Source organism: Fukomys damarensis, unplaced genomic scaffold (assembly GCF_012274545.1).
Source record: "Fukomys damarensis isolate Sample0158 unplaced genomic scaffold, DMR_v1.0_HiC HiC_scaffold_10, whole genome shotgun sequence".
NCBI lineage: Eukaryota > Metazoa > Chordata > Mammalia > Rodentia > Bathyergidae > Fukomys > Fukomys damarensis.
The window spans coordinates 14,885,262-14,903,436 of NW_022900922.1; the positions used below are offsets into that span (position 1 = coordinate 14,885,262).

The 18,175-nt window shown below is 47.2% G+C and overlaps 1 protein-coding gene and 1 long non-coding RNA gene across 2 annotated transcripts in view; one reads left to right on the plus strand and one right to left on the minus strand.

Annotated features, from left to right (window-relative positions):
• LOC104860773 (DISC1 scaffold protein) overlaps positions 1–18,175 on the minus strand; it is a 395,803-nt gene that overhangs the window by 285,090 nt on the left and 92,538 nt on the right. The window lies entirely within an intron of this gene.
• LOC117285460 lies at positions 4,307–16,330 on the plus strand. Its single transcript, XR_004516487.1, has 4 exons — positions 4,307–4,467; positions 14,406–14,732; positions 14,870–14,992; positions 15,804–16,330. It is a non-coding gene; the product is annotated as an uncharacterized LOC117285460 (long non-coding RNA).

The following is an 18,175-nucleotide window of genomic DNA, read 5'->3' on the forward strand; positions in this document are numbered from 1 at the left end:
AAGGTGGGATGGGTAGGTGAAGAGTAAAAAGGGAAAAGAAAAAAATGTGAGAGAATGTAAAGATGAAAATAAAGTGTTTGTAGATGGGGAGGGGAGGAGGGGGTGAAGGGAGGGCAGAGGTAAGGGGAAAAAATGAGAATCAAGACTTGTCATGTAGAGGTACAAGATCCCAACAATGAATATAACTGTACTGTATCCCTAAAATGTACCAATAAACTCAATTAAAGCTGAAATAAATAAATAAATAAATAATTAAAAAAATAAAAGATGAGATCCCAATTGTTGATTCTTTGTGCTAGTTCCCATGTGCTACTAAGGATTTGTTCATGAAGTCTTTTCCTATTCCAATATATATATTTTGTACTGGGGGTCGAACTCAGGGCCTTGTACTTGCGAGGCAGGTGGCAGAACCACTGAGTCAAATGCCCAGTCCCCTATGCCAATATATTTAAGAGTTCTACCTAACTTATCTTCCAGTAAGTCTAGTGTTTCTGTTTTGATATCTTGACCATTTTTAAGGGTATGCTTCAGCAGCATCAAGTACATTCACACCATTAAACACGAATTAAATATAAATTCCCCTTCTTCTTTCCTGGGCCCTGTAGCACCCATCCTACAGTTTGTCTCTAAGAATTTGACAGCTCCAGAGACCTCCTCTAAGTAGAATCATAGTTCACATCATTTAAAAGCAAGTCCAAGTGCTCAGTGATACTGATGTGCCTTCTGTCTTTCACTTTTTTTTTTTCTTTGCCAAGGTGGGTTTGGGCCTTATGAGTGGTGCACAGAAAATTCTACATCTCGTGTGTCTCTTTACTGAAAGACAAGCCACCATCCCTGACTTTCAGTGATCACTCTGCTTTCTGCTTACCCACGGTCAGAGCCACAGCAGGTCAGACTGCTCACGTGGACAGAATTAAGTATGCAATTTATATGAAAGCTCTGTAAAATGCAGCAGCCACTACAAACGTACGACACACCTTGAAAAAAAAAACCCCACAAGAAAGAAAACCAATTTTTTGGCAAATCAAGGAGAAAAACATTCCATAAGCAAATGTTGGAGTCTAGGAGAAGCAGTTTCCCATAACAGCAGTTCCAAAATCAATGCGACACCAGAACAATACACAGGGAGCAAACCACAGCTCCCTGTGACATCACCCAGCTGAGGTCTTTCAAGCACACCTGACTACTGATGATGCCTGACGAGCCACGCTGCTCTTGGCAGAAGCTTTTGCAAAAATCATTCTCAAATGGAGACCCTGATGGTCCTCACGAGCGAAGTCAGTGCCGTTGCCTCACACAGTCTTCTATCACAGCTCATACAGGCTCGGAGGGAGAGGTTGAGGGCAGAGGAGAAAAGAGAAAAGGCTTCATATAAACAGGTTTATTTGCTAAGTGGAGCTGTGGAGCATCAGAACCCCATGTTTTGGGGCCTCTCTATCCTTTTGTCTGTCAGACTGGCTGAGCCCTGTCACTCTCAGAGCCAGGGCAGAGACACTTGTCACCATCAGAGATGCAAGGCCGTGTGGGCTGCCTCAGAGAATCTCACACGCGGACACAGCAAGCTGGCCTCAAGTGGAATTCTGTCTCCCAAGTCAAAATGCATCACACCACTATGGCATGGGAAAGTGCCCAGGAAGGAAGGATGCCCTGAGTGAAGGGTAAGCACCCAGCATTCAGTGCATGCATGCACAGAAGCCCTGAGTGGGGCCTGGCACCTGCTCTCCTCCAGTCCCTCTCCTCCTACCCTGCACCAGAGTCTACCTTGCCTGTCGGCATTGCCTTGCCTGCTCCCAGCCATCTTCCTGTCTGCTCCTCATGAAGGCAGCACACAGCCTGGGAGCCTTCCCGGGTGCTCAGTCCTCTTCCTGACCCCTGCCACCAGCACTGAAGATGCCCTGTGTCCCCTTTCCAGATTTCCCTATGTTTCAACACCTCGCTCGGTTGTCAATCACTGCCACATATGGAGGTATCCTTTTCCTTCACATGTACGTATATCTGTATGACATATGGAATGCTGTTCGGCATGTACTTAAGCTAAATAATTGGTATCATACCGTATGCATTCTTCTGGAACTGGCTTCTTCTCACTGACATGTGTACGAGATTGATACACACTGACGTGTGCAGTGATCACCATGTGCTTTCACGGCTGCAGAGTATTTTGTTATAAAATGAATGCTCCAAGGATAGAGCAAGGAATGGTTTACTTTTCAATCCAAAAAGACCTAAAACTTGAATGAAGTTGAGAGTGACTGTCAGTCCCTGATTTCGTCCCCTACTCCCTCAAACTAATGTGATACCTGTAATTAGCATCAATAACCAGCAAATTTAGTTATGCTTCTGTTTGGAGTGATAACTTGCAGCCATGGCCTTGTTTTAAATAATAGAATCAAGTGTTTGTAGTAGACTAGCTGGCCAGGTCACAGCTGCCCAGTCCTGAGGATCCCATGTGTAACTCACACCACATGAGGTCAAGAGCAAGGTTCTTGGGCTAAGGACCACACAGACCCCTAACAGGTCTCCAGGATAGAGACATCTCACAGAAGAAAAGAGACCCCTTGCAAAGGGAGCAAATCCATCTGCTGATGGGTACAATAACCAGTCTGGCACCTTATGCTCACCCATCCTTCTGCAGATGGAAGAGAACTACTCGGCTCTAGGTAACATCCTGGTGCCAAGGAGCCTGGGGTTGGCACACGGTGAAGTCAGGGCACTGCGAGAAATGAGACTGGAAGCCCTAGAGATGCCAAGGCTTTGAAGTCGTGGCGGGTGCATCTGTCTGGAAGAGCTGTTTCAAGAAGGAACCAGCTGTCTGATACTGGAGAAAGTGGAGTAATAATGTGCGTTTAAAATAAAATTGCATGAGAAAGCAGCAAGTCTGCTCTGCTTTGCTTTCCTCCAAGTCACATCCAATGTCCTTGTTCTATATTATTGGCTTGTGGATTTGAGCCTGAGCATTGTGAATCATTTTGTGAGCCTTGGCAAAGGGAAATTTACCCTCCAAATCCTTGGGGAGATGCACACACGACCGGTATCCCACGGAACACACTGGGAAATACCCAAGCAGTGGCCAACTCGGCCTCATCGCAAAGGGGCTGGGGAGAGAAGAGTGGGAAGAGCCCATTCAGTTGCCTTCAAGATTCTATTTTTCCTCAGAACTCAAACACATGGCAGTTTTTACCTTAACAACTACTGTCACCCAGAGTTTAAACTACAAAACGCACCAAGGACTTTAAGATGCTCCACGAGCAAACCACAAAGGGGAGCCCTTCCTGGTACCATTTAGTGAGTAAATTGCTACAAAGCACAGGGGAGCACTAAGGTGACCATGTCCCCCAGAGCTTGTGGCTGGAAACTTGGTCCTCAACACGTGTGTTGTGGGCAGGCCTTTAGGAAGTATGCGGGTCACAGAGCGGAACAAAGGAGAGGGGATCAAAGTCCTATGGCAGGGAGTTATCCTGGGAGTGGGCTCATAACAGACAGGGTCGGTGCAGGGGAGTGGAAAAAAAAAATAAAAGCCAAGATCCATCATGTAAAGGTACAAGATCCCAATGGTAAATGTAACTATACTATATACCTAAAATGCACCGATAAACTTAAAGGAAAACAAACAAACAAACAGGGCCGAGCCCTCTGCCCTCTCGTCTCTTGCCTCTCCCAAGATGTGAGCTGAGGCAGACAGAAGCCCTTACCAGACGCCAACCCCTTGACCTTGGACTTCTCAGTGGTCAGCACTGAGGAAACAAATTTCTGACCCAGTTGGTAGGGTCCCTTGATGGCAGCACAGTGTACTAAGAAGGAAGCAAGAGAGCTGACTTTGCTGTCTCGGTCTGACTTAGCTCCAGTCCTTTCCCTCAACACCTCCTTTCTCCACTCCTCTCTTCTCACTGCCACCAGAGACACAAGTAAAGAGAAAAGCCCTGTCTCATTTATAAAACACAAAGCCACAGGATGGGCACACAGGCTCAGCAGAGATCAGGAAATGCACAAGCAAACCCTACGCACACTCCCATACATGTGGCAGGAGAGGCGATGTATCGGAGAGACCCTGAAGTGAGCCCTGCGGTCTGCGGCCAAGTTCTGCATTTCCTTGCCAGGCTGCACTGCACAGACCACAGGAGGTGGCAATGTCTGGCACACAGGCCCAGACAGAAGTAACTATGGCCAGAGGCCCTCAGAAACCCACTCTCCCACCAACTCCTCCCTCACTCTTCTCTCAATGACTCAAATGCTAAAAATACAAACTCCAATTCCGTTTCTAAAGCTTCTACAGTCCCGTCATAGAAACAGAGGATCGATGCTGGGGCACGAGATGGAAAGCCCAATTACTCCCTCCCTGCGGACGACCACCTGAGCAGACATTTCCCTTCAGCCCCAGCAGCAGTTCCGCGTGAGAGACCCCTCCTGTCAGCCCTCACCTGCGTCAGGACAAAAGCTCTGAGGCAGCATCTTTATCTTCACTCAGAGGTAAGCTTTATCAAAACTGCTGTGACTGCCAGCTGGTGCCGAACTGCTGTTTGATAACTAGGCACCAACTGAAGAAGTCAGCCTCTGCTCCATGAAACTATGTGTGGCAAACGAGTTTTACACCTGCTGCAGCCAGGTGGCTGGACAGGACTTAAGAGCCAGGAAACCCCGGGAAGAGGGGGAAGGGCCAGGACAGAGGGTCACCTGCCCCTCACACATATTCTCACACTACACATACATCTCGCTGTACCGGATGGACTCCCCTACTGTAGGGAATTATATCTGATATTTCTGTTGCTGTGTCTGTTATATCAGCCTCACAAATGGGATCAGTTACAGGTCAGACAGAAAACACCCCAGAAAAGACCCAGTTATCACATCTGCAGGGTCTTTCCACAGAGCAGGGCATCAGGCCCGGGCCTGTCCTGCCAATCCATCCATGGGCTTAGCCCATGTGAAACACAGCTTCTGCACTCCAGAGGTGAGGTCTCCTCGGCCCGACTCAGACACTGTGTCCTGAAAAGTCCTACCTGTCAGGGCACCAGTGCTGTGCCATGCCTGGCTTATCCCGGTCATGACACTGCACAGCTTCCTCTGTAGACAGGGACCCCTCTCACCTGTGAAGTGCTTTCGGGCAAGGCCTACAGAATTTAGGATTCACCAGCAATGTGGCCAAACCTGTTCTTGCTGTACTCCCCACACCTGATCCTTGTCCTCTCTCCTACCCCTCAGTGGTCCCATTGCCAAGCAGCTAAAGGATAAAAAAAGAGAAGCTGTCCTGAAATCCTCATCCTCACCCCAAACTGCTCGTTCTCTGTCTCCTGCATCACTGTGTCCACACAGCCTCTCCCATTTGGGTTAGGTTCTCTGCCTACCTGTCTTGCCCACCTCCCACCTGCACCCAGAAGCCCACTGCTGTGTCCACCTACATGCCTATTGCTGAGTCCACTGATGATGTGATCCTGCTGATAACTAGAGTGGCCCCTGGAGACCTCTAAATAAAAGTTCACTCTCATTGGCTGGGCACACAGGCTCCTCTCTGGGGATCGCACCTGAGGACACTGACCCCATGGTCACCCATTCACACCAACTTCACCATGAGGCTTGCAGCCCTGCACCATCCATGATGCCAAATCAGCCACCCCCCAGCATGGTTACCATGGACCTATAGTGAAATGAAGGAGGGCCACTGGTTACAGTATCCAGTAAGTACACTGGATACTGGTTACAGTATCCAGTAAGCTTCAAGTTATGTATGAAAAGATAATTAATACTATAAAAAGAATGAATGGATGTCTGACCATCCAAGAGTCAGTTTAAGCACCATTTTCCTTTGAGAGCATTGCTTGATTCATCTTTTTTAATCTCAACAACCCAAATCTGTCACCCTTCATTTACAAGTCTCCTTCCACACACACCATCCCGCATGTACCTGTCTTCTAACACCTGTTACTCTGTGCAGGGACCAATACCCACAACCAGGTGCCTGGCCAGATATCCCTGTATCACAGGCATCTTTGTAGACCTCTCACTGAGCAAAGGTTGTCCAATATTTTATGCCCTTCCATATCCACATTGAGATAGGGAAACTTTTGCCCTGGCTAGTTCATGGGCCTAAACTCACATTCAAACATACGCCATTCCTTCAGGTCCACAGAGCAAACCCAACGGATGACACTGACTGAAACTTTCTCACCTAGCAATTTAAAAATCCTTCATTGTACAGGCAGCGCATGAGGTAGAAACCATGATGTATAGACTATAACATAGACCAGCTCAACAAGTGTTACATCTCCTCTTTATGTTTGTGGATCCAATGGCACCTCAAGGATGTAAGCTGGAATGAGATAAATAGGCCAACAAGTGCTCTGTAACATAAATAGCACAGAGAGGGGGACAGAAAATCAATCACATTCTCTGTGAAAGAGCACCAGACCTGATTTAGGACACATGACTTTTCTCTTTCTCATGCCTGATGGATGAGCCAGGCCTGGGCATCCTGCAGACCAGCTGATCTGAGATGCCTGGAAGCAAACCAAGCCTAGAAAGATTCCCCTTTACCTGGTCCTTTCTCATGGCCCCAGAGAACAGCTAGAGATCTCCTCTTCTCCAGCGGGGATCCTGATAGCTCCTCTGCCAAGAGATCAGTTTGAGGTGGGGGGAAAGAGGCATATACAGAAGGTGCCACTGAAACTCACAGAGTCAGCGAGGGACCAAAGGCTGGAGACCTCACAGGATGCTGCCGTGGCTTGGATGAGTGTCCCCAGTGTTCACACGTAAAGGCTTCGTCTCCAGGTCCCCAGGTGCAGTTACTGGAAACTGCTGGCACCCTTAGGTTGGGGGGCCTGCTGGGAGAACAACTGGTCATTGGGGGTGTGCCCACTCCCCAGTTTCTGCCTCTCTCCACTTCCTGGCCCAACAGACTGAAAGAGTTTCCTGATGGCTCCTTTCATGATAAGCCACCATCACCAGGGGCCAAAGCAATAATTCCATACAATCTCAGACCCGAGCTTCTAGCATCACTTTATATTGAATCTAACCAGTAAATTCATGATGACTCATTAGCAGGATGTGATCTGATTCTCACAGTGCTCAAAACCACAATGGAGCTTGTCATACCAGGTCAGGAACACTGTGGGTGAACGGGATACCTGCAGACAACCAGGGTGGTTTTCTGGCTATACAAGGATAGGCTCTGCATCAACTCATCTGAGCCCCCAGAGAAGTGAGGTCACAGAGCTCTTGAAGACCAAAGGTCCTCACATTAAACCAGGTGCTGCCCTTCTCATCTTTAGTGCATCCTTCGTGGGGAAACTTCCTCGAGACAGCTATGGTCATGCAGCCCCTATCCGTATTCCATCCAGGGCTGTATCTGGCCTACCTCAGTGGGTTCAGAAACAGTCTGTGGTGGCCCCTGAAACCACAAGTGCTCTAGAAGCACACTGTGCACGTAACACTGGGGTTCCAGAATGCTCCACCAGTGGGGGGCTCAAACACAGAGCTTTACAATCCAAACTGCAGCTACCATGGATCAGCGAAATCCACACCATTTCTACAAAGGCATGCTTGCTCTGCGGACAGCCACCATAGTCACCACGTATCATACGGGACTGAGACTAAAAGACCAATGAGGTGGAAAGGGTCCTGTCAGAAACCAGGGCTCTCAGGCTGCTGGCAGCCCACACTTACTGACCAATTCCAAATGAGAACCAGGTCAGCAGTGAACTGGCAAACCCAGCTGACAGGCTTTTCAGTAGTCCTATTGCTAGCATGGCCCAGAAACATGTTAGTATCTCTGGAATAGTCCTTCTATCCTACCTGCTGTGATTCTATTTACCTGTGGCTCCACTTCCCAGGCCAAACTGTGTTGGGGAACCATGAATTATCTAAGCTGCTCCTGGCACATGACAGGAGAGAGGAAGAAGGAGCAAAGCAAGCTGGACTTGCTGTCGCCAAAGAGGCGCAACCTGAGAACCCACACGCCTCAGGGACTCAGAGTGAAAACAGCTGAGTTCCTTCAGGGCCACACATTCGGATAGTGACAGACTCTGATGAGTTAGGGCGTGGTGAGGATCATCCAGCCCTTTCCCTTTTTACTAAGGCCAACATTAGAGAAATTAATTGCCCAAACTCCAAGGAGGCCAGTGCTGGTGGGTCTCCCAGCCACAGCTTGTGCGCCACTGGCCACCACCTCTGCAGGTGGACGCTGCAGTGAGGATCCCAGGCCACTCAGCATCCACTGACAAACAGGTGGTCTCAGTCAACAAGGCCCATGGCAGGCAGCTCCCTTCCCATGGCTTCCCACCAAGAATAGCACTCTGGCCCATGTCCTCCCAGTACTACAGCTGTAAATATTTGTTATGGCCTTAATAACAACTCAGTTTGCTTCAGAGCAGAGCAGATAGCGATCCATTTCTCTATGCAAGTGGATATCCATGAGTTAGACAAGGCAGAGGCCAAGTGAGGCCAGTAGAGCTACAACCATCAGATGCACCCAGACAGTACAGACCCTGAGGGCTGTGACATCTGCATTGTAGTTCCAAAGGAACCCATTTTAGAGTCTTTGTCAGTGTTTCACTTAAAACTACAGCATTCTTAATAATTCAGATGGTAAATACAGGGATGGATTGGATTGGATTTTTTTGAATCAGAGGGCTATGAAGGAGAAAAAGGATGTCTTAGAAAGGGAGAGACAAGATCAATGGGAGTTAGTTCAGAAGTCTTTGTCTGGGTCTTGCATCTGAACACCAGTATTTATGATTATTTCAGATGCCCTCTTCCAGGGGTAGAAATTGAGATTTGGGGGTTTCAATATCTTCTACACAGAACTCTTCTGTCCCCAGAGTCGGCCTCCCTGTGAGGCGCTGTAAGGATGATCTGACGGGGAGGTTGAATGCTTTTTCCTTGATAGCTGGAGATGTCTCCCTTGAATTTCCTTAATGGTATTCCTGCCAAGCCTTCCTGCCCATGAATTTTTCCTTATCATTTCTGAACCATCAGTCAGCAACTGTTTTGAGTGCAACACTAAATCTTAGGAGCACCCTACTCATTGTGGGCTTTATTACAGCACTGATGGTCCCCTAGGTAAGACTCAGGGCAATGGATGACAGGGAGGGACACAGGATGGGTCACCAGGCAAGGATATTAGAGAATAGTTCTGAATCAAAAGTCTGTTGACTTCTGATCTCTAGCCCTGCTGGGAACTGTGTCCCTCCCCTCAGCTCTGAATCATGCATGGTAACCACAGCCAGCTACTCTCCATCGGCTTCAGGGGAGTTGATGGTGAAGGACTCCCAAACCTCTCGTGATTCTGTGTGAGATAATGGATTTTTCTTTGCAGATTCTCCTTAAAAAGGTCAATTCACAGCAGGAGATCATGTCAGAATTCAGGGAACAGAAATGGTGAGAGCTTCCATGTTACCCTGAAAGCAGTCAGGGTGCCTCACCAACTTCTGCTACAAAAATCACTGAAGCTCCTGAAGACATGGTCTTTATACAGGGAAGTAGGAAGTCACTGCAATCGGAGATTATTTTAGAATGCAAAAGGAAACATTAAAATTGAAAGCACATGTCACAGCCAATTTCTTAAATAACTGCTTATCTGAGGTGCATGGAACATGCCTCTGAAACACACACTTACCTTGAAAACATGTAGCATCCCAACAGCAGGCTACGCGTGGAAAGTGAGTCAAGCAGACAAGTAATTTAATGAGAATTTTCTTCTGCAGTTCCAAAGCATTGTCAAGACCTGGCTGCTGTCATCTGGGTTGGTTTAAAATTAAACTCCATTGGTTTTTGTTTCTGGGTTTTTTTTTTTTAAGAACAGATGGAAAGAGGGACACACAAACAAACAGTATGCAAACAACAGAATCTCAAGCAGTGGTGGGCAAAGAAGTGGAAGATACACAGAATCTAGCAAAGCACTACAACCTCAGTTCTAGAAAGATGCACCCAACCTGCTACTGAAGGCAACCAGCTTTCTGAAGACAGCATCCGGTCCACAGCCCATGCTGCTCTGTAAAGAACCCAAAGCGGGGTCACTAATTCAGGGTCAACTTTCAGGAGCATCTGTAGAACAGCTAAGTCACAAGGTGAGTTGGGAGAAATGAAGACGAGTCTTCAGGGAAATGGGGAGAAACAACCTCGGGACAAGAGCAACAAGGACCAGTCTGACCTATACATGTCTTTTTATTACTAAAATGGGGACTGAAAACAAAAAGAATAAGAAAAGCCAACGGGACAGGGATTTAGCTCTGTGGTTCTGCCTCCTGCCTCGCAAGCACAAAGTCCCAAGTTCGATCCCTGGTAATCCCCAAAAAAGAGGTGGATGGGGGACATTCCTGTGTGATTCAACAGAACAGGTGATCAAACATCAAAATAAAGTTCTCACTTCTGAGATCTGGTACTGATCTACTTGGATGATCACAAGCACTGACATGAGCACACGCACACACACACACACACACACACACACACACACAACCGCCCTGGATCCATCAGACTGCTTCATGAGTCCCTCAGCTGCAGGCTCAGCTGCCCTCACAGACCTCCTGGTGCACAGCCAGGGGGCAGGGAGCTCCACTAGGCGCAGCCTAGGAAAGACTTCCAGTCCAGGAGCCCTCTGCGGAGTGTGCAGGGCACACAATCACACACAACACTGTCACACAAAAACTCATGGGGCAGCTCTGCTGCTGGACCCGCTGCTGCCATCAGGAACCTGCTCTGAGACAACCACTCACCACCAGGAGCGGGCAGATGCTCCACTCAGCAGCTGTCACACCTGACTCACATGCATACACAGCGCGTGCACACCACGCCCCACACAGTTACATATACTTTGTGCATGACACGGTCACACACCTGGTACTGTGCACCATACCTCACGTAGTCATATATACCTCAGACACGTCACAGTCGTATATAAGCTGTGCAGTCACTTACACACCACCATAGTCACACAGACATATACAACACAATCACACAACACATCACAGCACAGTCACATCAGAGTCACACACAGCCACGCACACCATGCACCACATACTACACACCACACAATCACATACACAACATACATCACATATCCACTCAACAGTCGTACATACAATTACATCACACCATGATCACAAACACTATACACAATACAGTCACATGCACCATACACACCATAGTTACACACATAGACAACACAGTCACACACGACACCAGTCATATACACTGTGCAACAGCCACACACACAGTCACTTATAGCCACATACACGATGCACCACACACTTATATACCACACAATCACACAACACAGTCATACGTCCAGTCAACAGTGCACAGTTATGCACATCCCATAGTCATACACACACACACTCAACAGTCATACAGTTTCATACACAAAAGCCACACACACTCTCCACACAACACACAGCCACACTATACATCACACAGTCACACACCACATACACGAATTCAACAAGTCATAGTTGCACACACCACACACATGACAGAGCCACACATATACCACATACACACCACACAACCACACACACATCAGACACAACACTGTCACACAAAAACTCCACAGTCACACACATGCCACACGCATACTGTAGTCACACGTACTACACACAATAGAGCCACACACCATAGCTATACACACAACACAACCACACATAATACACACATTCACTTCCTTTTCTGGCTCTGCCTTCTCCCTGCCTCTTCCTTCTCCTGCTCTCCAATGTCCCCTCTGGCTCAACACCCCAGACTTCTTCAGAGCTATCAGCAACACTCACAAGCAGCCCTGGGGCTGCCATGTCCTTTATTATTTATTTATTTATTTCTGTTTGGTTTTTTTGAGACAGGGTCTCACTATGTAGTTGAGTCTGATGTGGAACTCACAGCAATCCTCCTGCCTCAGCCTCCCGAATGCTGGGATTACAGGCGTGCACCACCATGCCCGGCTCTGCCATGTCCTTTATTATTTAGTTATTTATTTCTGTTTGGTTTTTTTGAGACAGGGTCTCACTATGTAGTTGAGTCTGATGTGGAACTCACAGCAATCCTCCTGCCTCAGCCTCCCGAATGCTGGGATTACAGGCGTGCACCACCATGCCCGGCTCTGCCATGTCCTTTAGATTTGAAGGAAGATCACATCTTGATGGCAGAGTGCAGCTGGAGCCAGCAGGTGTGGGAATGAGGAGACAGAGCAGGCTAAACACTGATGGGTAGAAGAATATCCAGACACGGGGATGGGTAGACTTGGTTTTAACCAGGCACAGGGGGCTGGTTCACCAGCACATGATTCAGGATTGGACTATGTCAGACCTGCCCCAAACAGAGAGACACCAGCCCTGCCTCACTGCTTTGGGCCTGGGCCAGAATGGACCTTCACAAACAAAGCAGGGCTGGGGGCAACTGACCAGGAAGGGAACACCCTGCCAGGCTGTACTGTATCATAAGGGATGTCACAAGCCACTTTGCCAGATCAAAGCAAAATTCTGTACCAACAGGCCACAAAATGGTAAGGTCACACATCGCAAGTTTCACATGTATGACACAACCAGAAGTGTTCATCAGGCACCAACTGGTGTTCACCAATGGACAAAGGATTCCAAAATGAAACAAGAAAACCAGGAGATCCATGAGGAGAGCACCAGGAGAAGGAGGGCTGGCCCAGAGCTGACCCTGTGTGGTACAGATCTCTATATATAGACACTTGGTCAGGTAGAGGTACTATGGCCTTGTTACATAAAGCAAGCCTGAGCCCCGCAAAGAGAAAACCCTGTAAGGAACACCATTAATGACAGCCCACAACCCAGGAGCAAAAGCCCATTACAGCTGTACCTGGGCACAGACCAAGACTGTCAATACCAGGAGTCAAAATGAGAAGGTGAGTTAATTAGGTTGGGCTTTAGGAAGATTTCAAGGGCACTTGTTCCCAGACATTGAATTACTGAAGCAAAACTAAAGTCATGATCTTCCAAAATTAAAATAAGTTTAAGGAAAGTATCTATTCTTTAAAATCCAATCCAAGTCGATTTTTAAACTCAGTCAACTCACCAGTTAGATATCTCAATCTGTGAAGGTAAAGCAGTAACTCACAAAGGGCAAATTAACAGCTGGTCTCTCAGGACAGAGTCCGCAGTGGATTAACTAGCTAGCCACAGTGAAAATATCTCATTCTCAAATATCTGTGTTTTCCTTCACATATTCTGAGGGCTTCTTATAGTATTAACAATGTCCCCAAACCCAACATGGGACAAATCCATGCTGTCCTGTTCAAGCTAAAGTTCTGTGGGAACGGATGATTCATGCCTGGACAATGTCTTGGCCCAGCACCTCTGCACCAGGGGTCCAGAACAATAGCAGCTCTCAGGCAGCCCCTTCAGAGCCACAGGCCTCAGAAGACAAGCACAGATCAGTTGACCACTTGTCACCGTTGTTTGGGTACAATGTATATTTGTTACACAGGAGATCATGGTACGTATCACTAAGAAATGGGGAGGACTGTGACTGTGTTAGCACTTCCTGCCTCGTTAGCCTAAGAGAGACTTCAGTTGTGGCGTTCTGTTGCTGTTTTACTTTCACCCAGGCACTTCAAAGGCAGTATCGGGGAAAAGAGCAGTCTTGCCACCTTGGTGTAGCCCTGAGGAATGATGTTCCTATACCAAGAGCCAGACAGGAGATGCAACTTGTCTCCGGAGCCCCCCATGCTCCTGCTCTGGCTTCTCACCCCTCCCTGTGTCTAGTACCTTGGGCACTGCAGCAAAGGCTGAATGGTAGCCCAGAGGTGGCCCCTTGGCAGATCTCCTTTAATTTAGGACCTCTTTCAACTTCCTGCTTGTCAGGAAGGGCTCTCCCAGGGAAAAGGAAGGTTAGGAATCCTCTACAGCTGGGTAAGGCAAGACCGCCACCCCAAGATCCTCACGAAGAGGCTCCCACACTGCCAGCTTCCAGTCCAAAGTAGACACAGTGATGGTCAGAGGCTGCTTTTTCTTTCCTTGATGCACACGTGAGTCAAGGAACAATGCTATTTCCTAGTTAGGTGTTCCAGAAACAAAGAAGGATCCTACAGGTGAAAGTCTCCCTGACCCCACCATCTGGACTCCAGGACCCTGTGTTCACAAACTCATTCTAGCCACCCAGCATGTGAGCGTCGTGTATCCTAGCCCACTCGCCCTCACAATGGGAGCCCTCTGCCAACTTTCTGAGGATGCCCCATGGTGGGCCCACAATCCCGCTTCCTCCTTCCTCTGAAGAAGGCATGGTGGGTTCAGTACACATCCTGTCCCTGTCCTGATCATTACTAATTCCAGTGGATCTCTTCCCATTATTCATTTTATAAACATGTGACTGCCTCAGCAACCATGAGCAGTGTATAACTATGACTCTTGCTCAAAGCTCTGTTTTCATGTTATTATCTTCTCCACCTCTGTCACAAACAGAAAGACGAATGGGACTCCAGAGTCACGACCAACTGCTCTAGGGACACCCAGCTGAAGGCCAGCCTCACTCAGTCCCCAATGGCCAGAGCTCCGTGCGACCTAGCCAGTCCTTGGGGAGGAACTAAAAGGGTATGACAAAGATAGAAGGAAAAGAACGTGAATGGAAGGCGAAAAGAGAGATAAAGGACAGTAGGGAAAGGAGGAGGAGGAGGAGGAAAGAGAAACAGAGCGACTAAACTGAGTGACATAACTGAATGGTGGAGGGAGAAGGAAGGACTCCGGCAACAGGACCTTCAGACAAAGCATGGCGGGGCTGAGGCCAGCATGGTAAGCACCCCCTCAGCCTGCCTTCTGCCCGCCCCCCATGCAGAGAACTTTCTTCAAACGTTGACATAGCTGTTTATTATTCCCTCAAGAAACTGTCCTCAGAGATTTGGATTTGCTTTGCTTATGCTTGTCCCCAGACAGTGAAGAAGGAGATTTCAAATCTCGGACCCTAGCAGAAGCGCTCGAGGAAGGTGGGGACCTGTCCACCTCTTCCCAGTGTGGGTCCTGCTTGCCTTCCAGCGATGGTCCAATCAAAGCAGGTGAGTTGAACCTCTTGGATTAAAAAGACAGTTTTCTCTCATGTAGCAACAGCCATCTCTGACACTTTCCTGACAGACCTTCCCAGGTTACTCATCTATGCTCATGTGGGAAGACTTGAAACTTTTTCCGTCAACAAATCTTGGAAGGAGAGATATCTGGGCAAGGAAAGTTGACGGGTGGTTTACAGAATAATAATACTAACACACAAGCCACGGGGCTGTGGGACCCAGACACGGGCTTCTGCAAGGCTTGAAAATAAGGTTCTCCACCCAGAACACCAGGAGGACTTGACAGCAGCCTGATTAATTAAAAGTATCTGCACACCTGGCAGGGCTCTCCCATGGCCAGAACAGGCCCACTCCGCTTGTCCCGGGTGTTCAGCAAGTCCCTCTACTGTTTTTTTAAACACAGCTCCAATCACTGTCTAGGGCCCTGGATGGGGCTATGGGGAATCCCAGGCCAATCAGCCCCATTACTCTTTCTAATCATTCTCATCCGAGGCCCAACAGGTCCACCAGTGGCCCGCTAAACAGTCGCTTCTTTAAATCTTTCTCATTGTGATCACATGGAAGGCAGTGTGATCACTGACCAGACCTGTAATTATGTAGGTAAAGATTTTGAAAATAAATTTAAATAAAATATCCTTGGTGACAGTGCCTAACTCCGTCCACCATTATTAGCAGACAGAGCCTGGAGCACGGAAACACAGTGGGCTGCTGAAAGGAAGCCAGATTGCAAGAAGACAGGGGCAGCACCACCGAACCATGTGAGGGACTGGTTTGAACGTGATTTTTATTCTGTACTTTACAGGAATGAAAACCGGATGATGCCCCAAACAAGGTCCCAGAAATGTGGCCTTGTCTCCTCTGAAATTTTTGCAGGAAGCTGGCACTTTGCCATGGCGCCCTCTTGTGTCCAAAGCTCACATGGCGCCGTTTCCTGATCCCGGCTTGCCTAAGAGCCCTGCTATTGCTGTGACTGCAGATTAATTACACCCTTTGTGGAGGTTAGACGGAGAATCCACACACAGCGTGACAGGTAGAGAGTAGAAGATGTGCTTCTTTTCTTTCTCCTTTTTATTGTGACATAATTTCTGTTCAATGTTCCTTCGGTTAGTACTAGTTGAGAGTTGGGGACTGAGGTTAGACCCTCTTAGTCATAGCTCTCTGGCTTACCAGTTATCAGGGCACAGGTGGCCACCCTCCTTGTATCTGAGATTCTGTGGGCCTTCTGCAAGAGGTAGCCAACCTCTGTTGGTCCAGGATTCTGCATTACAGTACCTATGTTCTCAGATAACTGAACATTAAATATGTGGGAATCTGAAAATGCCTGGAACTGTGTCAGAAGTGTTTGCCATTGGTTATTGTTAGTTTTTCTAAATAAATCAAAGAAATGTTATGTTTGTGCTTGGTAACTTCAGAGATAATTAAATCTATCTTACTCATTTTACCAGTGAGAAATCTCCAGTCCAAAGAGCAAAGTCAGAGTCATTGGACAGCAGAGCTGAAATACTGTTGAACTCTTCTGGGTCTACAAGGCCCAGGTCCTTGGCCACCTAGTACTCAGCACTCAGCTGCATCACACACCAGGCTCTCAGGTCTGGTACCAGTCAGTAGTGATCCTGTCTATTGCACTGGGCTGGTGCAGTGACAGTGAGCCTTACAGCCCAGGACTGAGACAAAAGGACACTATTTATTACCTGGAAATGCTGGTCTTCACAACTTTCAGAAAAACTAAAATGACCACACCCCAATAAATGATATTTTATGGTTATAAACATGATTGCAGAGCACTAGGTTCCCAGCCCTCTCTGCACACAACAGGATAACATCTAACTCGATGGCCCAGATTCCCATAAGGCCTAGCACCTGTGTAATCAGCCTGCACAGCTGATTGCTCTCACAGAAAGGCTCTCTTCATTATAGTTTTAAAGAAGATATTAGATCACAAAAGAACAAATATGAGGTACCTAGAGTAGGGGAATCATAGAAAGAAAGCAGAAATGAGCCACAGTGAGCAGGGCTGGTGGGGGAAAAGTATGAAGAGTTAGTGTTTAATATGTTGGAGAACAGTGCAGGGGGACTCATGTCCAACTGCAGGTTATAGACACCTTTAAAACTCAAACCAATGTGTACTCAGCTAGAGATTATTTTATCTTGGGTCAGATCTCATAACACGAGAAAGGCCTACCATTCTTTTGCATGGACCTTTGGGATTTCTCTACTCCTTCTGATTTCCCTTTCATGCCTAATGCTGAAGACACACATCCCACTGTGATGCAGTCACTGGCCACAGTTGGCAGCCTTTGGCAAACATGAGGGGTCACGCTGGAAAACATCTTCCAGAGCAGACGGAGACCCATGAGATTCAAATATCAAACATCACCACATAACATCTACCTGACCGAAAAGAGCCTGCTGGGCTGGTGCCATAACAGCCTACCAAAGCTCACCACCCATTCACCCAGGATCTTGGCAGGAAGTTGACCACTCTGGGCCTCAGCCTGCTCCTCTCCAGAATGGGGGACTGCATAAGTGTCTGCAGGTCTCCTGTGACTGTCCTATGGAGCAGCGTGGAAACAGAGCTGGGTCTACCAAAGTCCTACACAAGGTGTGACCCCCGCTACCTAACTGATAAACCTGCAGACAAGATTCACTCAGACCAACATCATAGTTTTTCTGACAAAACAAAAAAGTTGCCCCAACGATATAAAAATAGTGGACTGTATATATTTCAAAAAATAAAAGAAAGGATTTTGAATGAATGTTTTCACCGCTAAAAAACAATACATGTTTATATATTTAACCTGATTTAAACATTATACTATGTATACTTGTACTGAAACATCATATGGCACCCCATTCATGTTTATAATTTTTATGTTTTCATGCATCATTTAAAAATAAATTTTTAATTAAACAACCACAAGAAAGTTTATTGCTATTAGCTCTTTGCAACGGAACACACTCTCAATTTTATTATAAAACTACCACTTAATCTCCTTATAGCCATTTAAGTGGTAATTCCAATCACTGACTTTTCCAACAGCAGTAAGGTTGCTTGGTACAAAGCTAAACTGTCTTCAAAGTATTAAAATTGTAACATCTAACAATATCAATCTCATAAATCTGATATGTAACTTGCCACTTTTTAAAAAAATTCCAAATTCAAAGAAGATGTAA